A 26,306-nucleotide genomic window follows, 5' to 3' on the forward strand; every position below is an offset into this window, starting at 1 on the left:
CTATTACGCTGCGTCACTCCTTGCTCCTGCTTCAAGCAGGCGTAAGGTTTTGACGCAGTGGCTTCGTAAAATTGACTCCATGAAATCTTGTAGATTTCTCTGCGTCACTTTTACGAGGCTTTCTTGAGTCGGAACGCCCACCCTGCATACATTATACCTGATGCAGGTCTTTACAATGTGATGCATCTCCTCAGATGCGTCACGTTGTAAATGTGTTGCAACATGGCGCATTGTTTACAATGCGGCTGCATCACAAAAGTGACGCAATTGTGGAGTAAAACTGTTGCAAGGGACTTGTAAATCTGCCCCTCAGTCTGTGCATAGTATTTTGTATTGGAAAGGTTCCTTCTTGTACAAAACCTATGCTAGACTCACAGAGACACTCTTGCACCATGACGCAAAGTTGTCTCTGTGGCCCACGGCAGCTGATTTCAGCACGGGCGCTAGAGAGAGGGGAGGAGAGTGCCTTATTTCAGTAAATAGGGCGCTCTCCTCCTCTCTCCTTCCTAAGTAGCGCAGAATTTGTGGCTGCTGCAGTACGCTACGTGAAAAAACAGTAAATCCGCCCCTAAATTTGCACTAAAAGATAGAGCTAAATGCAGGCTCCGCATTTTGCCTAATTTTCTATGATACCACGTCATTTTTCTGACATTTGGCGTAATTATGGAAAGGAAACCCTAATTAACACCTGAGAGTCTTTATTGGGGGGGGGGGGGTGTCAGAAGAGGTACGCCCACAAAGCAGTGAACCTCGCCGCCCTTGGTACTGTCTCTCCTTGGTATTGTTTGCACACTGGATCCTCACATTTAACCAGCCCACACAGACTTCGGACGTGCACACAAATGACGCGTGCAGTGGTGCAACGCTTTGTGGAACACACGCCATAAGATTTCAACATACATGCGAGAGGTGCCACTCTCCTCCACCCCCTCTCCAAGGTCGTGGAACAAACAAACATGTCATTCTGATGCCAGGTGTGTGCGGCACGTGTTTCCGTAACCTCTCTGTGAACACTAGATTCTCTGCCCTTCTACAACCACTTCCTCCGTGGGAAGCACCTAGACGTGAATCCGTTCACCGTAACGCGCTGCCCAAGCATCCCTGACTGAGTGCCCCCTTGCCAGAGCCTGAGCCGCCTCAGGAAGTCGAGCCTCTGACATCAGTCTGCGCAGCCCTCAAGAATGCGAGGCGTGAGCCAACATGAAGCAAACCAAATAAGACACGGCGGAAGAAAGAGTAACAGCGGCGGCGAGCAGGGAAGGTGCGGGCTTCGGTTTCTCAATTTAACGGTGACGTAGGCGTGTGACGGAGGGCCACACCCAGGTGTGGTGGGCTCCGGGGCCAAGCACAGCGGTGAAGTATCCCAAAAGTGCGGACAGAGGCGTTTGTCCACCACAGCCGACCTTCAACTTTGAAACCACAGAGAGCGAAGTACCCGCGTCTTTGACTTTGGCAGAGAAGACCGAACTGTTCGCAGAGGTGAGTGAATGCTTCGAGGGCCCGCGGCGAGGGGTGGCTGTGCCTACGCGAGTCTCCCAGTGCCGCATCCGTAATATTTGCCTCGAGGCGCGTGGCACAGAGTCCAAGGCCATTGACATCCCGTACCTAGCCAGAACTGGCAAGAGTGCTCAGTGGAGCAAGTGTCCCCAGAGGACAAATGCGTTCGCCCTGCTGGTCGCGCAGTCCGACCCTGGCGCTGCCAGCACTCTTTTTCATCTTGCCCACCTAACGTTTGGGGCGCACAGATACACTTGAATTTGTGATGTGCGCTAAATAAACGTTTTTGTATTGTGAACTATGGAAATGACGTCTTGGTGTTTTCACCCATGTTCGCCCAGTGACTCCCTTTATGTAAGATGCTCAGTGGGATAATGCGCGTGCTGGAGAAGTTCGAAACGGACACAGGATCTGGTACGGTGGGGATCGGAGGAAGGGGGCGGACGTAGTCATTTTTTTATCCTTTAAAGGTCAAGAAATTGCTAACTGCTGAGCTGCTAATGAATGCTCTATTGAGCCAGCTTTTTCACTGCCATTCCCCATATACACGAAATTGTGCAAATTTAAACTCATCCTGTCCTCCAAACCAAAAGGAACCATAACCAGAAGAGACTTTTATGGCCTCAGTTATGAAAACTGTATCATCTCTGCGTGAAAACTGCGATGCGACAGTTTCCAGTGTGCCCTCCTTGCGACAGAATGGATGCACTGTATTTAATGTACAGCCTCCATGTCGCAAGAGTTACAGATATGTCAGGATTTCTGACGTATCTGTAGGCGCAAAAGTGGCGCATTGCTGGGGTGTGTCTGTAAACAGACACAACCCCAGCAATATGTCCTTTCACATGGGGCAAGTCCCATGTGAAATGCCCTGTGTCAGTCTAACGCCTGCTTTAAGGCAGGCATAAGATATTGACGAAGTAGTGTCCTAGAAGTGGCGCACTGAAATCGGATAGATTTCAATGCGCCACTTCTACAAGGCTATTTGCGGGGAAGCGCCCACCCTGCGTACATTTTACCTGCCGCAGGTATAATGTGGCGCAGGGGATTACAAAGAAGCGCATCTGCCTAGATGCAACATGGCGCATTTTTTATGCCACCAGTGCGTCACAAAAAGTGATGCAACGGCGGCGCAAAAGTGTCGCAAAAGTTTCGCAAGGCCCTTTGGGTCTCATTTATGGCATTTTGATGTAGACTGCGCTGTCCTACGCCAAAGTGAAAAGACAGGAATGCACCGTATTTAAGCAATACAGTGCAGTCCAGTCCTTTCAGTATGTGCTGGTGCCGTTTTGGCAGCCTAGCCCCAAGGTAGGCACCGTTGTACCATGGTGCAAGAGTGCCTCCATTGCAGGCAGGATTTTTTTGTGCAGGAAGGAGCACCCTACTGCACAAAACAATACTGCTAGGCATTTTCATCTTTCTATGTATGTTTTGAGGAAAAATCTGGGAGAAATTAACATATTTCTCCTCTTTGCACCTCACTCAGGAGGCGTATGGATTTGACGCTTTCCCAGGTTTACATCAATTTGTGAATCTGGGGAAGCATCAAATTCCATGGATGTTGCAAGCAATGTTCCCTCTAATTTTGTTCCTCTGTGTGCGGCAGTGGAGGGTCTCTGTGCGCTGCAACCATGGCTATGTGCGCCAGGAACCAGACCGAGCGCGCGTGCACCGCCAAATGTCACTCCTTTACTGTTTCTGTCATACAGCCTCTTTTGTTACTTGCAGTTTATAAGTTTAAATCCTAATATAGAACAGTGAGCTATTAACTATCAAAGAGCTGCATTTCCGTTCATTACAATGGCAGAAACCCTGCGACAGACCACCCGAGCGGAAGAGTAACATATCTTTTGATTGTAAGAACTTAAGGGTGTTTTTGAACAGTAAATAAGAAAAATTCAGCCTAAAATTTAAAAATCAGCATCAAGAGGAATAACCTTCAAATATTTTTTATTTGCAGATAAGTTTAACCTCATCCGTGCTGCCCCGATTTACCGCCGGTGCTGGGCCCTAATGAAAACAGGCGTGGTCATGACGGAACGGTTCCGTCATGAGCACAGCTCGACCGATGCTCATGACGGAACCGTTCCGTCATGAGCATCGAAAGGGTTAAACAAAACTCAGAACAAAGAACAGTAGGGCGGCCTATTAAAGGGAGTTCCTCAAATACTAGAATAGATGCCTAAATAACAGCCAGTGTAAGAAAAAACAATTCCCAACAGGATTTATGTCAAGACAGTTTCAATAATGTATGCAATGTGCATTACAAGAAAGGAAAACCAAGGAGTCAGTTGATTAAAGGCAGTATTATTCACCAAAGAACAAAAGAAAGGAATGGTCTTTCACATATCAATACAGTTAGAGACAGCACTGTACAGAGTGGATCATGTGACAACCACGTGACACTTGGTGCAAGGTGCTATATACAATTGACAAACGTGAAGGTGCAAGTGTTTAAAATATACAGCGTAATCGACGCATTAGCCAAATTAATACATCAAATCATGGCTCCAAAGCAGCAAGTTATAGTCACTTAAAACAAAATTATTCATATAGGAGCACAGAACGTGATATGCGTCGTATAATTCAAGCTGTATAGTCGACGGCGTTTCGACCCCCTTTAGTCGGGATCGTCATCAGGACAGGGTTGTCGATGGGAAACAGTGCTGTGGGCAGAAAGGGCAAATTGAGCGGAAGACCGATGGTTGGGACGGGGTGGGAGGGATAGGGGAGTGGCGGAGGTGGAAAAGGTGCATGAGTGATCAGGTTTAAGCTTAGGTCAGGGAGAGTGGTGGCGGTGAGGTGGGAGTGGTGGGGTGGGAGTGATGGCCGAGCGGGGATATACTTCAAATTGTATACCTTGGCTCCTTCTTGATATAGATAATCTAATCCTAGACACCCCCAATTCACAATTTGCCCTTTCTGCCCACAGCACTGTTTCCCATCGACAACCCTGTCCTGATGACGATCCCGACTAAAGGGGGTCGAAACGCCGTCGACTATACAGCTTGAATTATACGACGCATATCACGTTCTGTGCTCCAATATGAATAATTTTGTTTTAAGTGACTATAACTTGCTGCTTTGGAGCCATGATTTGATGTATTAATTTGGCTAATGCGTCGATTACGCTGTTTATTTTAAACACTTGCGCCTTCACGTTCGTCAATTGTATATAGCACCTTGCACCAAGTGTCACGTGGTTGTCACATGATCCACTCTGTACAGTGCTGTCTCTAACTGTATTGATATGTGAAAGACCATTCCTTTCTTTTGTTCTTTGGTGAATAATACTGCCTTTAATCAACTGACTCCTTGGTTTTCCTTTCTTGTAATGCACATTGCATACATTATTGAAACTGTCTTGACATAAATCCTGTTGGGAATTGTTTTTTCTTACACGTTATACCCATCCCAACGAGGTCTATGGGTCTTCTCCTGTTTTTTATACAAATAAATAACAGCCAAGCACTATAGGTCTCAAACCACAAAGTGACCAGCTAGAGTACAAGTTCTGCATGTTCGACCCCATACCTCATGCTATGCTGTAGGTACCATCTGTATGTGATAGCAGATAACTTTCTTGTCAGACCGCAAGTATTTCAAAGGGAAAAAGTCCCCACATGTGTCACAACGGTGATGATAATTAGAGCTACTTTGATGAAAGAACTGGTAGGGCACCTCTCACTACCTTGACTGTGCACAGACAGGCCTTGAGAGAAAGACTATTGTTTACCCTTCATTTTAAAAACTCAAATTAGAAACGCTCAGTCCTATCTGACATCTTTAAGTATGCAGACGTGGCTCCAACTGCAGCAACGAGAGAGAGGGTGGGAGAGGGTTAAAGAGAGAGAGAGTGGGAAATAGAGAAAGGAGATAGATAGAGGGTTAATAAGAGAGAGGAAGGATGACATGGGGAGAAGAAGGGGAGAGAGAAGGAGAGCTGTGAACAAGTCTGCGAGGTGAGGCTGAAAGAAAGATGTTCGAGCTAGAGGCAGAAGGGATTGCAAGAGAGGGAGAGAGAAGAGGCTAACAGAGTACGAAAACGATAAAGATAGAGAATGGGGTGCAGAAAACGAGGGTGTGAAAAAATGGAAGGAAGAAGGTGAGACAGAGAGGAACAATAGAAAATGAGCACGGAAGGGAGAATACTGGAAAGAAACAGGGCGAGAACGAGGGAGAAGTTTTAACTGCAGAGTTCTGGGGTAGCAGTAGTGTCAGCCATTGTGATGTAGTGCGTGGGATCGGTCTGTGTGTAGCGTGTGGTGGTAGTGGAAGGCCTTATCTTAATGTATGGTGGGTGTGGTCTGTCTGTGTTTTGGTGCAGGGCGTCAGTAGTAATGATGAATATGAGGCAGGAGTCCGAATAGTGGGATTGCACTCGCAACTTTACTTGAAAATTTACCATTTGCCCACTATTTTTTTCAAAATTTTCTCTATGCGTGCTCGCCGCAGTGAAGTACGACTATTGGTTTACGCCTCACCACTTTCAGATGTCACCAGCCACCACTGACATAGTTGAAGGCACCCAAAAACATGTTTGAGCGTAGGTAAAGAACCCCACCTCCTGCTGCCAGTGCTGGATTTTGCCTTGCATGTCCAGGCCTTGCAAGTCATGGATGCCCACAACATACTGAGGGTTACAATTATGCAAGAGGGGGGTGGCATTATCCCAGGGTTAGGCATCATCGTGCCATAGATGCCTGGAGCTGACACCGTTATGCTTGAGCTAGTTGTATTCAAATGGTAGGCACCATCATACCATGGATTCCCTTAACTTGAAAAGAATTATCAACATTATGCCGGCTATATACTGGAAATGCGCCAGTCATGCACATTCAGGCATGCGCACCCATAGTCTGGACATGAAATGTAACAACCTAGGCAATTCAGTACTTAATGCTCATGAGTAAAGTGACAAAGGAGAGAACATAACTATAAGGCATAAAATCGGTGACTTTAGTTTTATTAACATGAAAAGATAAAAAACACTAATAAAAAATTGATTCTCAAATGTAGTTAACCACATACAAAATTATTCAAATCAAAATTACATAATATCACAATATAGTTTTTATAAAAAAAATTATAAAGAGAAAAGAAGGTAAAGTGGCATGAAATGTTTCTCGACGCGCGTTTCGGCGACCAGCGCCTTCTTCTGGAGTAGCCACGAATTATCTGATAACAGAAAATATTAAAAGTGACATAAGCAAATGTTTTTGACAATTATTAGTTAAAAACAACCTCTTAGATTAGAGAGAATCCTAAAAAAACACTAATTGTGATCAACGATGTTATAACAGGCCTCCCCCATTGTCATTTAATTAACATGTAGCATATGATTCTCAGAGACAAATTATCCTGACACTCAAAAAACATATTTCATTGCTCATTCTTATTCGAAACATATTTGATATATGTTAATGTGGGGTGGGGCCGACTAATTCAAACAAAGTATAAAACGGGTATTGATAAGCTCACTTATTATGTATACTCTCAATGAACTTCTTGCACACGCACTCTCACTAACTGTATTAAATGTAGTTACTCTGCGAGGCTGCAGTGTGTATGATGCAAGCTGTATCCCCCTCACACAAGGCGATGCAAGCAACGCTAGGGCCTAAGTGACATTTACTAAGCCACGTAAAGCTACCTTGCATGGCTCTGCATGGCTGAGTAAATCCACAGTTATAAGGTAGCACTAATCGCTGCCTTGCATTACTTTCTGTTGGGTAGGCGTTCAATGGGTGGAGCATGGACATTCTCATGCATCTACCAATAGATTTTGACGCAATCCTAGATTTACACGTAGTAGTAAACCTGGGATTCCGTCAAAATGGTATGCCTTGCCAACAGAGACATAAATTGTGCAGTACACATAAAAAAAGGACGAGGCCTCCCAGGATTGTTTTTGTGCAGGAAGGTCTCCCTTCCTGCACAAAAACAATCCTGCCTGTAATGCAGGACCCCTTGCACCATGGTGCAAGGGTGCCTATGTTGGCGCTAGGCAGCACTCAGTGCGCCAGTGCAGGGAGAGCTAAGGAATGTGTCATATCTTAGTAGATATGTGCATTCCTACTCTCTCCCTGTCATGCAGCAAGTTGTCTTACTGAGTTGCATGGCATCTTGATAGATCTGGCCCTTAGTTCACTGTGGGAACCATGAAAAGGGTAGTGTTCATAATCACTCCCAAATGTGTCACTTCTTTTGATATTGCTGGTAATGGTTTGACTTCTTGGGCCCAGTTGGTTGTGGGCTGCTTGTTTATTTATTCTCTGTAGGTTAGTGAAAGTTATGTTTGTGGTGATTACTCAGCATACATTGATTGATGGCTTGGACGTGTTGGTCAGACCCTAAGATGTCTTGATCTTTAGGTTTTCTAGTTTTGGGCGATCTGCATGTTGTTTGAGGTCTTGTGGTGGCTGAGGTAAAGGCTAAAGAAATGAAGAGGAATGGCGAGATAACGAAGCCTTTAGGTACTCCAAATCTGTACTGAAAGAAGCTAACATAAGCAGGGGAGAGCAGATGATTCTAGACCAGCCATATAGATAGGAGGAGATCCAGTCTTGGAAGCTTTATTTATTGGCTACCAAGTTCCTGTAGCCCCAACAGTAGGGTCTCTTGGTGCACTGTGTCAAATTCTACATAGTCACGGTATTTCTGCCGGCAGCTGCTTTCAGATGATTGCAAATGGCTACAACATATCACGGCAGATTCACTGTCTGTGCTAGGGTGAAAACCAGTTTCACTGTCAGACTGGAGGGGGTCCCTCCAGTAAATTTGGACAGCTGTGGAAAGGCAGCTCTTTCCACCACCTTCCCTAAGAAAGAGCCATTGGATATCAGTCAGTAGTTTACTACATTTGCTGAGTCAAGATTCTTCTTGCAGATTAGCTGAGTCTGATATGAGGTCTTGAGGACCTAGAATGGGTGAGGGGTGTTTGAAGGTAGCAAGTTCATCTTTACACTTGAGAGACAGGAGCTGTGAAGAGTCGTATGTCCTTTAAGTTTGGTGCTGGCCATGAGCCTTAATGGAAGCCAACTGATTAACATTCCTTGACTAGTGTTTGAATTTGGGCTCAGTTCTTTAAAGGCACCCAGAGACTGTAGTCTGCCTGTGCCATTGCGTATCCTGGTCTCCATCATGCGGGGTCTTGGGCATTGTGTACCAGGGCTAATGTTCCAAGTTCTTAGAGCAAGTTAAAAAACCCAGTGTGTACTTTCTGTCGGTACACGCTGTGTTTTTAAACTTGCTTTATGCTTTGGTTTGGAAAGAGCTGTGCGGGGAAGTCTGTGGGCTTTTGCTTAAGTATTCATGCTAATCACAGCCCCTTCACAAGCTGTGATTAACATGAATACTTAGACAAAAGCACATAGACTTCCCCGCACCGCTCTTTACAAACAAAAGCGTAGAGCAAGTTAAAAAACCCAGCGTGTACCTTCAGAAAGTACACACTGGGTTTTTTAACATGCTCTAATATTTTGTTTGTAAAGAGCGGTGCGGGGAAGATTGTGGGCTTTTGTCTAAGTATTCATGTTGATCACAGCTCGTGAAGGAGCTGTGATTAGCATGAATACTTAGACAAAAGTTACAATCTGTCCCGCAAGTTCCAACAGCCACAAGCCTCCAAGCCCCAAAGCCAGCCTTACCTCACCCCGACTCTTCCATCGGTATACCAAGCGGCGCGACTATTTCGCGGGATGTGTGTGTGCGCGCTGCACATACGTAAGTGCGCGCTCACCGTAAGAGAGGTGCGCGCACGTGCGCACGTTAGTGGGAACAGTGGTTGCAAGGTAAAATCCACGCCAGCACCCATGGAGTACTTCCCGTGCGCAGAGTTAGGTGACACAGTCATTTGTGCTTCTTCGCCTTCCTCATGATTTATGAGGTCTGTCAAAGCCACAAAGGGTGGCTTTGCTTGGCTTCATAAATCTTCATGAGAGCCCTTCATCATGCAAGTGCCACTTTACATGGTGCAAAAGTGGCACAGGCCTCTTATAGATAAGCCTCTTAATTACAGAGACCAGACACAATCATATCTGTGAATTCTGCTATCAGTCAGCGAGTAAAGGTGAAATGCAGTTTCGGGCTGTCCGACTGTAGAGAGCAATAGGAGAATACACAAATACTGTGCACAGTAACATACGCTTGTTTCTGTTGTCAATTCTTTCTATGTGTATTTTATGGGGACTTCTTTTCTGTTTATTAATTCTGTAGAATTAAGCGGTGTTTTTATGGTAGTCCAAAAATAAGAACAAAACATTGGTTAGATTATGTAATTTCATCTGTTTTGAGAAGTAGTTAGGTGTTGCTGCAGAGAGGACAGTGCTTAATTTGGGCCTGTGGTTTCCGGTGCTCAGCACCAGCACTTAATCATCAACACCCGAGCTTGAGCACCAATTAAGGGCACATTAATTTTTGGTGGGCACAGGGAGATTAGGTGATTCGACCAGAATCACTGGATGTTGAGCTGACGCAGAGACTCAAACCTAGTTCCCCAGCTCTGAGGTTGGCAGCTCTGGCAATTACGCCACATCACTTCCCCACTTGTTGGTTCTGTGTTAGGCAGCACTAACAGGAGACAGGCAGCTGGCCGAAGCTGCCTCCTAATGAGAGCCCGGCACTTCTTTTTCTTCAAATTAACCATTCGGAGAGAACAAATTTACTTAGAAGTCATGCAATGCATCACAGCAGCCAAAGTCACGGAGCTGCATTGCCTGAAAGGGTGAGAGGAGAACAGCACCATATCTACTAAGATCAGTAGCATAGCAAGGATCTCAAGGGCCCTAGTGCAAGCAAGCAAAGTGTCCTCTTTGCCTGCTGTTGGGATACTAAAATATAGGATTACCAGGGTTCAATGGGCCCTACAAGGCTCTGGGCCTCTCTGCACCTGCTCCACCAATGCTAGTTTTCTCTCTCCTACAGCGCTCGGGCACTTAAGGGTGACTTGCATCACGCACACACTGTTCCACAATAGTGCACAGGTGTGTGTATGATGTCTATCACAGGTTTTCTAATGGCGTGTACCCTTACAGTACAAAAACTATACTTAGAGTTTGCAACTAATCCAACCTTGCATATGTGCTGTTCAGTATAGAACACATAAAAAGGTGTAAAACTTGGAAGAATGACTGCTTTTCGCCAATTGTTTGCAACTATTATTTTTGCGCAGTTTCCTGTCTACAAATGTTAGCAGACCCAGCTTTGCATCAAATCCCATGGGTGGTTACGTTGGAACACCCAAATTCTGCTCATGGGACACCTCAATGAGAAAATCAGTGCATGCTATAAGGCTAAATTCCAAAGTAAATCAAGTGTTTTGCTGGAAACTAAATACCAAATTAACATTTTGCTCCAGTTTGTGTCACTTTTGGAGACATTGAATCAACATAAGTTTGGCCATTACTGTTGTGCTAAGTAAGCAAACTAGAAATCAGCAAGCATTGGCAATGCCAATAGGTCTGGCCTTGAAAGTAATTTTGTATTGTAATGTGAAGCATTACAAGCAAATAGCATGGGAATGAATATTTGTGTGGAAGCAAAGAACTGTAGAATAATATGTGTAGGTTACAAGGTTAGGTGACAATTACAATGTCAAGCCAGATTTAAACATCCTTCCCATCTATTCTACTGTCAGAGAAACACACCATAAATTATCTAGTTATGTCAGACACTTTAGTAGCACTACAGTGTTATTATGTGTGTGTCCCAGAAAGTTCATGCTCAGACAGTTGGATACATAAACCAAATAACCAGAGCTGTGTGGAGGGCAAGCACTTTTTATGTGGAAGCACACAACTCATGCCCAAAGAAAACATGTACTTGTGGCTCCCAATAAAGGGGCAAAGCTAAAACCCCTCTCTAATAATGCTCACATAATTGTCTGGCAACGCACTGTCACGATGGACCATAAAAAAGTGAGGCCAAGCAAGAGACGGGTTTCTTTATTTTACTGAGACGGAGGCATTTATTAAAGCTTCCTGCCATGCATCAAACGTTCGGATACAATATGGACATTAATTTCTGAATAGGGGATTTCACCACACTCATGAGGTTCCAGAGCACTTTATACACTTACCAAATCCAATTGTGCTCATGATTCTTGAACCAAAAGTGTGAAGAAAGGGTGAGTAGGACCTTCCAGAATTGGATCCTATGACCTGCAGATTCTGCCAGAACCGTAGCCTCTGGCCTGTGCAGCAGGTGCATTTAGCAACCAAGCTGCCCTTTCTGTTGTGTCATGTGTTATATACTATATTATGTTCTTTATGTTATTCATATTATATGTAGTATGTAACCCTGTTCTGCTACCCTGTGTTATGCCATGCTATGCTGTACTATGATAAATGTTATCTCAAGGGTTGTCTGCTGTGAGATTGTATGGTATGATGTGCTATACTAATGTTATATTTATTGTTATGCTATACTTTGCTATCCAGACCTCTGTTATGGTATCATATGGAATGTGGTAATGTGCTCTGCTGCATGCTGTCTGCTGTGCTATGCTATATTAGATAGGTAAGGCCCCAGCATTGCCCCAAGGAATCGGTAGGGAGCCATTGCAGACATACCTCAGTTTAATGTATGCAATCTTTATATAGTATTCTGATGCAGAGAAGTTTTATGGAATGAGGAGAGCAAAGAGGGCAATTGCCCAGGGACCCAACCTACTATGAGCCCCTCTTGGAAAATGAACTTTCTCTCTGTCTCACCACTGTCTATTTCTATGTGTCAACCCTTCTCCTCACTGCCTACCTTTACCCCCAATTGTTGGAGCCACAAGCAAAGCATATTTCTTGTGGTTTCCCAAAAATCATTTTTGTTTTTATATTATTGGCAGCAGAAACAGTAAGCATTTTCATCCTTATACATGCAAGGCATATTTTAACTATTTTTGAGTGACCTGATTTCTGAAAGTTTACTTAGTATCTTGTGGGCTTTAATTGACAGAAAATAGGTATTACAATTCAAAGTTGTTCCCAACAGGGTCCCTCAAATTATGTCTTGCCCAGGACGCCAAAAGTCTTTAACACTGTTCTGACATTATCACGGTGTGCAGCTAGGGTGCATAAGTACTATAACATACCTATGAATCACTTACAATGAGCTGAATTGTTTATAGGGACTTTGATTTACGATCCTTTTAAGGAGTGAAGAAAGCAACTTAAACATGTCAGTCAGTCAAATACTTATTAGAACATTGGAATGTTGGGAGTTCAGTTGAAGACAATGGAGTGCTCCGGGCTTCTAATGGCTGGTAGTAGCCCGGAGCTCCAACATTCCAATGTTTGTTTACAGCTGTTGCTGTGAACAAAAGGCCTCATGGAGCCTGAGGAGATTTCAATCCGCTAAGGCTTAGTGAGACCTTTGTTATACAAATTAGAACATTATGTCCTCTAGGGGCATAACGTTCAAATAGCCTTAGAGTCCGCTGTAGCGGGCTCTCCCGGCTGTTAAAGGCCCCCTCCATTGTTAAAGGCCTTCGCTTTGGGCCTTTAACACTAGAGCAAGCCTTTAATGGCTGGTAGAGCCCGCTACAGTAGACTCTAAGGCTATATGGTACGCTGACTATACATAAAAGAACAGTTACAAAAATGAAGCCAGTGTCTGGGTTCAGGGACCTGTCTTGTGTGTGGGCTATCTACCAGCAGTGTGTAGGTGTAGCCGTTCAGAAAGAAAAGAATTTTTCTTTCTTGTTATCCCCTCACTCACCGGAGTTTCCTCACGGTGACATGCTTCATCATCGGGGTCATCCCAGTTCTCTACGAAAAGGGGCGTGCTGCGACTCTCGAGCTACGAAGGAGCACTATGAAGTGAAGGACTATGTGTGGTGAGAGTAAGTGGAGTGGATGTGTGTGTGAGTGTTAAAAATACCGTGCTAGTGGGCCTCAATGTTTTATTCTGCTCCTAGACCGGTATGTTAAAAATGGGGTTTGTACTGTGGACCAACCAGTGATGTGGGTTGGTTCAGTACCTGGTCAACATGTTTCACGCTACCCCTAGCGTTTCTTCAGGACCATACAGGGACCAGCCCTGTATAATACCACTCCTAAAAAACCTAGATTTAGGATTCAAATATTAAATTAGTGCGAAAAAATATATTTACAGTGATTGACGCTGTTCCTACTTGGTACAGGCGTTGTTTTGTTCATTGGTGAACATTTGTTGGTGCAATATGGCACATCATGGTCTCATGGGGGGCGGTATCGCCTCGTTGGAAACAATGTTCCTGATCAGCAATGCCGCATGGTTTTACCTAGCTGCTTCCCCTTGGACCGAGATGCGGTCTGGTCCCTGTATGGTCCTGAAGAAACGCTAGGGGTAGCGTGAAACATGTTGACCAGGTACTGAACCAACCCACATCACTGGTTGGTCCACAGTACAAACCCCATTTTTAACATACCGGTCTAGGAGCAGAATAAAACATTGAGGCCCACTAGCACGGTATTTTTAACACTCACACACACATCCACTCCACTTACTCTCACCACACATAGTCCTTCACTTCATAGTGCTCCTTCGTAGCTCGAGAGTCGCAGCACGCCCCTTTTCGTAGAGAACTGGGATGACCCCGATGATGAAGCATGTCACCGTGAGGAAACTCCGGTGAGTGAGGGGATAACAAGAAAGAAAAATTCTTTTCTTTCTGAACGGCTACACCTACACACTGCTGGTAGATAGCCCACACACAAGACAGGTCCCTGAACCCAGACACTGGCTTCATTTTTGTAACTGTACCTAGGAGGACGACCTGGTCTTGAGTAAACCTCCTTTTCCCTCTACTCTGTTACTATACATAAAAGAACTACAGGTCATGTGCAAAGCAGAGACGCTGATTTGACTTCAAAATGTGGGGTGCAGTATCTGAAAAGGGTTGACAAAGTCCCCCTTTCATCAGGAAGCTGTGTAGGGATATCCTTTGACAAAAATTACAAATGCGCTCTACGGAGATGTGAAACATCACACAGGTGTGGGGAGACCCACTCACTCCTGCTCATTAGGGACACTATCTCCTGTCCTGGACTTCCCCCCTTTATATAGTTAATTTCAGGTGCGTTAGCATAATTAGGTCAATGGAGCAAAACAAGACCCCAACACCCAGAATGCAGTTGAAAATCCTGGGTGGTACACTGTGTCCATAATGGCCTGAGGAGTGGCTGTTACCTTACACTGGGGGACACAGATGGAATGTTGCATCTGTACAGGCCCAATGTTTGATGCTCAGGGCTGGTACTATGACAGTTTGCTGTGGACCCACCTGACCCACAATGCTGGAACTAGCAAACATTACTCCAGGAAATCTCAAACTGGGCAGGAAGGGCAGGTCAGAGACATTTTCTGGCCTGGGCAAAGTGGGCTCTGGCCCAGGGTCCCAGCCTTTCAGTGGCTCCCTGATAGAGCCACCTCTGTGCTGCAGAGTCTCACCCTGATGACCTTGAATACATCTTAAATATATTGTTTTAAATACCATTTTCTTTAATTTATTTGTAGTTTAGGTTATGTGTGAGAGTCTATTACAGACATTTTGCAGAGAAATGTGGTGTTTGTGTTTCACACAAAATCAATTAATAAAGTTTCTTTTAGCTCAAAACAGGGCCTCACAAATGTGAAATGGGAGGGTGTCAGAGAGATTATTTGTAGTAATATTAGTGAGCTGCTGTGTTACAATACTGAAAATATCACTGCCCCTGAATATTAGGTGTACTGCCTGTGCACTATCAATGACCTGGCCTAAGAGGGCATGAAAATGCTGAAACTGGATCATAAATATAAAGCTGTTCCGAACAGATGCGCCCAAAATATGTTTGGCCCAGGGCCCCCAAAACCCTTAAAATGTCCCTGGGGCAGCCCACGAGGGGCTGAGGTGTAGAACCTGTACAAAGATAACTATTCTGTGCATTATTTTATACAAACTGCAACCTCAAACAAATGTAAGTATGGACAAAAATGTTAAAAAGCTATTCTGTTTTACATAATTGGTTACAAAGAGAATCAATTTCGATATAACTTAGGGGCCCCAGGCGCCTGCTGAATAAATCTATATTGCAGTGTATAGGTTTCGGATAAGCTTACCCAGGCAGTTAAGGAACTTGCTGAAGAGATCTGTCTGGAATTGGGTTTGAATCATTAAGTAGCTGACATGGCTGATGTGTCTTTTACAGTAAATTACTTGTAATCAGTAGACAGCAGATTTCTATTTTGTGATAGGTAGCTCAGCGGGTTATTGCATCTCTTGCAGAGATCCTTATTGACTTTCAGGTCGTATGTTACAATCACATCGAATAGAGTGAGTTGTGTATCAAGCAAATAACTTCGCCTAACTATGCAAGGCATCACTTTGAATTCTTGCCGGTTGAAAAGACCTGCTAGGATTACCAGAGATAAATGTATAGATAGCTCACTCTCACAGGGACAACTCAATGAACCCATACAGTCGCTACTGCAAAGAGGGGGAGATGATGTGGCGTAACGGCCATAGCGGCCCACTTTGGAACTGGGAAATCAGGTTCGAGTCTCGGCATCGGCTCAACATCCTGTGATTCTGTGCGAATCATTTCATCTCCAAATGCCTACCAAAAAGTAAATGTACCCTTGTGTAACAGAACTGGTGCTCATGTAAAATGCTCGGATCGAGTTTGCACTATATAAAACTGCAAAAAATAAAGTGGCGATTGGCAGGTATGACTTTGAATCACTGCAAGGCAGAGTCAGCTTTTCTCCGGAAGGTTGATGAATTGAGTATCATGAGTGGGTAATTGTAAAATCTGTTATTTGCAGTGCTTGTAATGGCAGACGTGCAGTATGAAGCGCTATACAAAAACAAATTATTTATAAGTATTGAAAACATTCACTTTTTCTTCTGGAATATAAACATGGCGATACATTATCACGGCTTTTATCGGCAGGAAACTGCCTCTAAAGCGGCGATAATGGGCTTGATAATATGCCCTTGTGAATTCCCATAGAAGCCCAGGTTAACACCAGAACCTGGGCTTCTATGAGAATTCACAAGGGCATATTATCAAGTTCATTATCGCCGCTTTAGCGGCACTTTCCTGCCGATAAAAGAGGTGATAATGTATCGCCCTTTCTTGATAATATGGCCCGTGGTTATTAGTGCAATTACACACACAGACATGCCAGATATTTTTTTTAAACATGCATTTTTTTATATTCAGAGGGCTTGAGTGAAAAACGCTTTTCAATCTCACTTTATCTCTTGGAAATTAGTGAAAGGACACCTGAGTGTATCTTTGCTGCCGAATTGGAAGCACAGTTCCTGTCGTGATGCACCATTTCAGCCGTAACCTCTCCCAATAGGACAGCAAATGCAATCCAGACAAAAGGGATTAATTAGTGCCTCCCCGCGAAGTGAGCCGTTTACTGCCCTGGGAAGGAGCATTTGGAGATCTCGGACAGTGACGGCTTCTCTGCTAAGGTGGAGGAGAGTCGCCCCACTCCTTTGCAACAGGGAAATATAGGAAATATAAAATGTTAGTAACTCGATGTTATTATCATTTTATGTTTTCCTGCTGCAGAAGCTTTGCGGACGGGGTGGGGCTGGGCTGCTCGCCTAGGAGCAGGAGGAGGAGAGGTTTGACCACTCCAAGTGCGCATGAACGTTTGGCCGGCCATCTCGGGCCAGCCAAACAGTCATGCGCACTTTACATGTTCTCCATTACAGCCTGGGCGGAGAACATGCCCAGGCTCCCACTGTCTGTCAGAGCACCGAACCACAGCACTCAGACCAATCACAATGATGCATTGCAGTCAAGTGATTGGCTAAAGGGAGCCTGGTGCTTACTGTTCTAGTCAGACGAGACGATGGAGGAGAGACACATCAATCAGGTACGGTTTTCCTTTTTTTTTTACATTACACACCCTGAACCCCCACCCCCGATCCTTGGTACTCGCCTCCTTCAGGCTTTAGCACCACAAGGCAAAGCAAATTGGGTCTATATGAGAAAATATAATGCGCCTTGCACCAGCACCTAGCATACTGGACCCAGAGGAAGAGTCACTGGGACTGGCACACAGGGCCCATTTCCGGTCAAGAGTAGCTGCTGGAATAAGGATGCTAAAGATTCCCACTCTTTTCTAACACTTGTTGCATATCAGTACTCTGGTTACAGCAGAGCCTGACAGCAAATGACATGCCCCTCCTCAGTGGCTTAATGCCCGCCACCCCAACACCCCCGCAAAGCTAGAGGTGCACAAGAACAACAGCTGTGGTAGAACTTACGGGGCTGTGATTATAAGGATCTCCTTATGAGTAGGTGTGACCTTCTCTTGCAGTGCTCCTCGTGTACACCCAAATTTATCAAACTTTCACGCATTGCAAAGCTGCGCCAACGCAGGCCCCCTTGCACCATGGTGCACCATGGTGCAAGTGTGCCTGCATTGCAAGCAAGACTATTTTTGTGCAGGAAGGTGCCTCTGAGGCTTTTCCCTTCTTCTATGTGTGCTGCAAAGTGCATCACATGTGGAAAGAGGAAAATACAAGGATAAATAAAGACATTTCTCCCCTTTAACCGTCCCATGTGAAGGTGCAGCATTTTGACGCATTCCCAGATCTACCACCAATGGTAAATCTGGGAAAACACCAAAATCCATGGGTGGATGCGTGGGAACGCCCGTTGGAACACCTCCCTAGGTTACAGTAACGCAAGGCAGCAACATGCGCTGCCTTGCATTCCTCCAGACGCACAAAGCACTGCAAGGCCATGCAAAGTGACTTACGTTGGTTGGCAAATCTGACTTTCGTGTTGCGTTGCCCTTGCATTGCGTGACGCGAGGACAACACTACACTAGGATAGATCTGCCCCCTAGACCTTATTTCCGAGGTAAGCTGGGAATACGCGAAGAATTAGTCACAGATAAGATTTTGTGTATTGAACAGTCGGATTCTAAAAGAGCCACAGTGTTCTGAGCCTTCCTAGGGCTGATGGGAAGACAGAAAAAGCAAGATGGAATAATAGGGGAAAAAGGAGGTACATTCATGATTCACGAAAGGCTGATCCTGGAGTGAGTCAGAATGCTGCCCACCCCCCTTCAGCGATGTTAATAAGTAGAACATCACTCTGGGCTGATGTGCATAAATAGTTTACAGCATGCTGCTCTATCATGTGCGAAACGTATAAACAAAGGCATTTAGTCAGAACATAAGGGATTAAATGACTGCAGCGAGACAAACTCGAATTATACGGGCCTTGTGTGTATGGGGCCAGATGTTTGTATCTGTGAAGCCATTGTGACATGTAAAGCAGATATGTACCACATTAGTCAAGCCCTACTATGGTAGTAGTGTGGAAGATGACCGCGGCAAGGCAGGAGTTAATTTTTATATGCACTATTTTTGGTAAACTTACTTGAAGTAAAGTATTTCCACTGCCACATTTTTTTAACTGGCAAAATATACAGGGCCTCATTTATGAAAAGTGACGCATCGCTGCGTGAAAACAGCGATGAGTCACTTTTCACTGCGCACTCCTTGCGACACCAATGATGCGTCATATTTAATATATGACGCATCATGTCGCAAGGACTTACAGATACGTCAGTATTTCTGACGCATCTGTAAGCGCAAAAGTGACGCATTGCTGGAGTTTGTCACAAAAGTGACGCAACTCCAGCAATGCGTCCTTTCACATGGGGAAAGCCCCATGTGAAAGGGCTTGCGTCAGTCTTACGCCTGCTGTGAGGCAGGCGCAAGATTTTGACGCAACAGCGTCCTAAAAGTGACGCAGTGAAATCTCATAGATTTCACTGTGTCACTATTACGAGGCTTTTTGCGGGGGAACGCCCCCTCTGCATACATTATACCTGACGCAGGTATAATGTGGCGCAGGGGTTTAAAAAGTGACGCATCTACCTAGATGCGTCACTTTTTAAATATGGCGCAACGAGGTGCATTTTTTACACCGCTGGTGCGTCACAAAAAGTGACACACCGGCGGCGCAAAACTGAAGCAAGGCCTTCATAAATAAGGCCCACTGTATATACACATAGTTTTTAATAGCTCTGAGCGTTGTATGTGGAGGAGACACACCGCAGAGCACTTCAACCTTAGGCTTCGACATTATTTGTTGAGTGTCTACATGAGATGTCATGCCTCTGCAAAGAAAGAAATAACTCTCTGTACAAAGACTTCCTTCTGGGGATGCAATCATAGAGTCTACTCAGAGTCAATTACTTAATCAAAGCCCTGAGGCATGCTTTCACTAATCATTATTTTCTTGATATTCATTTAGTCTTAACCTTCCATCATCCTGGCAGTATTCAGCATAGATATAGTCTACTTTATTACTATCTATTCAATTACATACTCTTCCAGCGGAAAATACACACATCAATCTATTTAAAACAAATTTTGTGTAATCTACAGGACTCCTTAAGATGATTTTATTAAACAAACCTGCTTATCATTAGTTCATGTGCATAGCAATTTGTAAAAGGAGGATCATTTATTTACTTGGGTTTTATATAGCGCTGGCTAGACCCAGAGGTATCAGAGCGCTTTACATGAGTAGAGTTACATAGGTTACGAATACACATTGTTACAGAAGGTACAACAGTTACAAGCTACATTCTATGGTTAATGGCGTGTAGAGGGGTAAGGGGGTAAATTAAAACGGTGAAGGGAGGGAGATTAAGCGAAGCGTAGGCATAAGATCAAACAAAGCAGGCAGGTGGAGAGGAATTCAGGGGAGAGAGGAAAGGAAAAGGGGAGGTAGCCAAAGAATGAAGGAGGGAAGCAGAGGTGGAGAGGGTAGGGGACACAGCATGGAGATGGGGAAGTAACTGTGTCTGACGTCCGGCTGGGTGGGACAGGAAGCAGTCTCAGTCCTCGGTTATGTGTGATTCCCATTTTCACGGTGGACACTCTCAGCGAGGTCGCTGAGACTTCAGGGCATAAGATACTGAATCCATCCCCAGCAAGGGGAGAGGAGTGCTTTGGTCACGGGCACACTCTGAAGAATGAAGGAGGTAAAAGGAGGGTGGGGGGGTAGGAAACCCAGCAGGAACACAGTGTCCGATGTCCAGCAGGGTAGGAGATGGCTCCCAGTGGTAAGGGGGTCAGTCCCAGTCTTCCACTATGTGTGACACCCTTGTCACTGTGGACTCTCTTAGAGGGGTGTCTGAGACTCCAGGGCAAAGTTGCTGGATCCATCCCCAACAAGGGGAGTAGGAGTGCTTTGGACAAGGGCATAGTTATGGGGGCCATTTAAGGAAGTCAAGCTGGTAGAAAAAGGTACTCCCTGTAAAAGGGTCTAATGGCATTACCTCTTCCCATTTGGCTAGCACCACGTTGACGAAGCACCAAATCGCCAGGCTGGAAGGAGGAGCTCTGTGTTGCTCGTACAGTCGCCATTATAAAGACAGGCAACACGTTTTAAACAAACAGTTGCAGAGCCCCTAATAAAGTTTTTTTAAAAATTGGCAAATACCCCATCGGGTGTGCGTCCAATTGGATTAGGGTTAGTTCCTTGGGTGGCTCCTGCGTTATACTTTGATGGCGCCGCCTTCGACCGCAGCCGCCATCTTAGGGTCAGGCATTGAGTTTTATTGCCTCTCTTCCTACAGGAGCATGCTGCCAGCCGCAGGCCCAGTATCAACACACGGGCAGTCAACAGGGGACCCACCACTCTGGCACGCATCAGTCAAAACATTCTTTGCCAGGCCACAGCACTCCCAGCCAGGCAGTAACTATCGTCAGGGGACTCCCTTCGCGGGTTCGCATCACCGGGTGAGAGCTTATTCCCCCTTACTTGGTTCCCAGTGGATTCCGCTACATTCTCGCTCCTCTGGATCCCCAAGTTGCAGCCACACACTACCTTCTCCAGTAGGGCGCTGCATGTTCCGTCACTCGAAACCTCCATCTGTTGCGCCACTCCTCCTGTATCTCCACTCCTCTCCTCCACTCAGTGCCAGCAGGAATGTCAAAACTTGCGGCAGTATGCTCCGTACGCTTCATAATTTGGAAGTATTATTATTTAATCAGGAATGTTCTTATATTAGGCAAACTGGCACCACGCAGCCCTGGCGTCACCTTCAGAAGCTAGAGCAATGAGGGAAGACTTGGTCCAGGGAAGCCCTGAGAGTTGGAAGCCTCCTGGCTTGATCAAAGCTCTTGTTTTAAGAAATATGGCCAGTGCAATGCGTGCCAACATGGCAGGAATGTGACTGCATACACATCACCCTTGACATCATCCACTACATGTATAAGAGGCCAATACAACTGTAAAACAGATTACGCAGTTTACATCCTCCAATGCCCATGTGGATTGATGTACGTGGGCAGTACCACACTTCCCATACAAAAGAGAATTATCCAGCACTTAGAGACAAAAAGAAATCGGGACAGAGGGTACCAGGTTGCCTGGCAGTTTGGGGAAGTCATGGAAGGGCAGTAACTGGTTTGAACTATTATTTGGTGAATACAGTTGCCCTCAACATTCGTGTAGGGGATAGAGAAAGACAATGGAAACATCTGGAGACCAGCTACATAATAGAATTGAATACCAAAATGCCAGGGGTTTCCAACATGGAGGAAGATTTGTACCCTCAGCTGTAAGAAATAGAAATAGCTGTTAGGATTTCCCTCTGCATCTACTGTGATTTTTACAGTTGCGATTTTTAGCCAGTCTGTACACACATATTTTCTCAAACACACACTATTACAATTTAGGGAGTTATATTTAAAGCCATGCAGTACAATAAATTACAATGTAGCATATAATACAATAAAATACATGTTCATCCCTGACAATGGTAGTCCCAGCCCACCATGGGATATATTGATCGATACTATAAAACTTACGTCCTACTATGTGAGCATGCTAAGGGCAATGAAGTGTTAATTGAGCACCCTGTGGGCGTTTGATGAATCAGTGCATTCAGACATGTTTAGTTTTCCGATAGTGCAACAGTAAATGTATGGTGAAATCTGAATGTACTGTATTGTCAGGCAGGTATCAGTAACCTTACTGCAGCACAAACATACATTGAGTATAAATGACTAGCTAGACTACGTCCTTGTGTGCTTAATTTGAGTTTTACATATACTGCTACAATGTAGTAGTAAAATAGAAAGCGCACACTGCACACTGGGGCTAGCAAGTAACAAGTAACAACGTAACAGTAGAAACTGCAATGCAGCCAATTGCTTAACACACTGTAATTTTTAATTTTCACCAGTGTTCAGCTCAACTGTAATTGCTGTGATTTAAATGCTTTAAAATGTGAATCGTATTTGCAGTAATGCATTACATGTAAAAACTACAAATTTAATGTAGATTTAATTTCAGTTAGAATGTTCATTTATTCACTCCGGCCAAAGCACAGTCTGTTTTCACTGTTTGTATTCATGTCATATAGTGAACAATCAAATCATTGGTGTAAAATGGCACATCGCCATTGTTGACTAAAGCTGCAGGGCAGCGGAAACACGTTCCTAGAAGCATCATCATGTTTGTATTTCACGAGGGTTTATTGTGAGAAATTACAGACAACATTACAGGTTCAACATTCCGAGGCTGCATAGTCTTGATTCCACCTCAAGTCTCTTTCATCCACCACTAGACACTTTCTGGACATGTATATCACTCTTTCAGGTTCTTTTTCATCCCTGGTTTCTTTCTTTACACTGTTTTTCTGTCTTTGTTTTCACCATTCTTTGCCTCTTTTGCATTTTTTCTTGCTTTGGGTCTGAGGAGGAAAAACAAGTGCCGGTCCTCAAAAATGAGTGCCGGTAGCAGTGTTTAATTTGTAAAAAAGTAAGTGCCAGGGCCCTTCTCCTGTGGCCACTGCAGCTTGCACCACTCATTGCCCCTGCCAGCACTGCTGTTGACAGTACCAACACAACTACCAACCACCACACTCCTACAAGTGTGACAATTCAGACTATTCCTGGCCACCCAAAGGTTTAAGAATGGTGTGGGTGACAGGTATTATTCATTTTTAATGTATATTGAACGATTAAACAATTGTCGTTGTGCTCATATGAACATTAGACAAACATGGCCTCCTTGTGGCAGACTGTCAAAAGAGCCGGTGTAAAGAATGAAGTGTCTGCCAGTGCTAAGCACCAAAAACCCAGGCTCAAATTAAGTACTGGCCAGTGGGCTCCACCTGCAACCACCGGGTAAAATTATGCCTGCTTTCATTTTACAGAACAATTAGAGTCCACGCTGTGAAATAGTGAAGGTGCAACTTCATCTCATTAAGCATTCAATTTGTATGCCCATTTTGCGATTATCATCTCTAGGCTGACTACAGCAATACTTTGTATCTTGGCATCTTGCTGCGAAATAGAGCAATTGCAAAGGATACACAATTTTCCACCAGAACAATACTGAATCTGCTCATCTGTGGTCGAATATCTTAGTTTTTGTTGGAATTAACATTGGTCCCGGTCGCTAAAAGAGCCATTTTTAAAACTATTGGCCTGGCCCACATCGAGAGACGTTTTAAGGCATGGACAAAGTGAAATACAGCGATCCCACCTTTCAATGGGCCTCTTGGGGAACTTCAATTTCTCTTTATCTCACTTCTATATATTTTTCCATCTTAATCTTTAATCTGTAATTCAATATTGTTAGGCAACAAAGGGCTTGAATTAGCAAAAAAAGGGTAATAAAATTCGAAGTAATTCCAAACAGGGGCCCAAAAATATGTCTTGCCAAGGGCCTTTAAAATGCTCAAACTGACACTGGCCACATGCCTCTCAATAGAAATGTTCCTATGTATTTTGTAGGCTTGCACCGAACCGACTGTTCTAAAAGGCCGCTAAATTCCTCCTCTGCTGTCTCCTGGCCATTCGCTGCATCTGCAAGAGAAGGTCGGGAGGATGACTCTTTTCTCATCTTGCCCCTAGAGAGTGTAAGGAGTTACCCCCTTTCATCTACCTGTAATCCAACTTTCAGCAATCCCCCCACCCAAAAAAAGACATGGCTACTCACCTCTCCTCAGCCACTCTTCAGCCTTTCTCTGACCTCTGTAGTTCAGCACCAGGGTGCCCTTCTCTGGGGAGCAGTGCGCTTTATAAGTTATGATATAACTCAGCACTTGGCTTGAAAACAGCTCAGCACTTTGCAAGGACTGCTTTTCAGGGGGAAAGAGAAAGACTCCAAATTACAACTGGCTGAGCTAGAAGTAATGAGGCACGCATTGCGGATCCTGAATATCGAGTACAAAATGACGCGGGTAACTAATATCGTTGACAAAATATCAAGGGACAAAATATCGAACAGGTAAGCATGCGTAGATTTTCTATACCTATCTCTATATAAATTTACCTTGATGATTTATACATGTACAAGAATAATAAGTTTATACTTAATAATATGCACTTACCTTTCGATAATTTGTCCCACAATATTTTGACTACGATATTAGTGCTCCACAATGTTCTTGTACTCAATATTCAAGAGTAGGATCTATTGCAGGATTTCATGACTGTTTTGTATTCGATTCAGAAAAGGGGGTGGTGATGAACAGAGTGTCTGAATTAAGCAGACCACTCTTACCCAGTCCAAAGATCAGGGCTTGATCCATCACCGTTTTTTAGCTCACTGCACCATCCCAGCTCAGAACCTGGCTACATGCAAATTAGTCTGTTCCTGTCCCAGTGCATGATGGGAACAGGGCAAACCAAACTACCAAGCCAATTCTTATACTGGGAAGGAAACAAGCTACCAGGGACCGGTTTCTGGCATTTCAGCCGTCGTCGGCCCGGCTTGCTTGAATCCTGATGGTGCAATGAGCAAGGGACTCACATCTGAGTATACCCTTCCACGCTTATGGTGGACAAAATGATTCAGAAAAGGGGGTGGTGATGAACAGAGTGTCTGAATTAAGCAGACCACTCTTACCCAGTCCAAAGATCAGGGCTTGATCCATCACCGTTTTTTAGCTCACTGCACCGTCCCAGCTCAGAACCTGGCTACATGCAAATTAGTCTGTTCCTGTCCCAGTGCATGATGGGAACAGGGCAAACCAAACTACCAAGCCAATTCTTATACTGGGAAGGAAACAAGCTACCAGGGACCGGTTTCTGGCATTTCAGCCGTCGTCGGCCCGGCTTGCTTGAATCCTGATGGTGCAATGAGCAAGGGACTCACATCTGAGTATACCCTTCCACGCTTATGGTGGACAAAATGATTCAGAAAAGGGGGTGGTGATGAACAGAGTGTCTGAATTAAGCAGACCACTCTTACCCAGTCCAAAGATCAGGGCTTGATCCATCACCGTTTTTTAGCTCACTGCACCATCCCAGCTCAGAACCTGGCTACATGCAAATTAGTCTGTTCCTGTCCCAGTGCATGATGGGAACAGGGCAAACCAAACTACCAAGCCAATTCTTATACTGGGAAGGAAACAAGCTACCAGGGACCGGTTTCTGGCATTTCAGCCGTCGTCGGCCCGGCTTGCTTGAATCCTGATGGTGCAATGAGCAAGGGACTCACATCTGAGTATACCCTTCCACGCTTATGGTGGACAAAATGATTCAGAAAAGGGGGTGGTGATGAACAGAGTGTCTGAATTAAGCAGACCACTCTTACCCAGTCCAAAGATCAGGGCTTGATCCATCACCGTTTTTTAGCTCACTGCACCATCCCAGCTCAGAACCTGGCTACATGCAAATTAGTCTGTTCCTGTCCCAGTGCATGATGGGAACAGGGCAAACCAAACTACCAAGCCAATTCTTATACTGGGAAGGAAACAAGCTACCAGGGACCGGTTTCTGGCATTTCAGCCTTTGTCGGCCCGGCTTGCTTGAATCCTGATGGTGCAATGAGCAAGGGACT

The 26,306-nt window shown here is 44.8% G+C and overlaps 1 protein-coding gene across 1 annotated transcript in view; it reads left to right on the forward strand.

The window, feature by feature from the left end:
* The first annotated feature begins 1,006 nt into the window (after nt 1–1,006).
* Nucleotides 1,007–26,306, forward strand: part of KIAA0040 (KIAA0040 ortholog) — a 172,330-nt gene continuing 147,030 nt past the window's right edge. Inside the window, exon 1 of the mRNA XM_086956625.1 lies at nt 1,007–1,479. The gene's annotated coding sequence lies outside the window, so the exon portion shown is untranslated. The remainder of the gene's footprint in view (nt 1,480–26,306) is intronic.

This window comes from Lissotriton vulgaris, chromosome 1_1 (assembly GCF_964263255.1).
Source record: "Lissotriton vulgaris chromosome 1_1, aLisVul1.2, whole genome shotgun sequence".
NCBI classification, from domain to species: Eukaryota; Metazoa; Chordata; class Amphibia; order Caudata; family Salamandridae; genus Lissotriton; species Lissotriton vulgaris.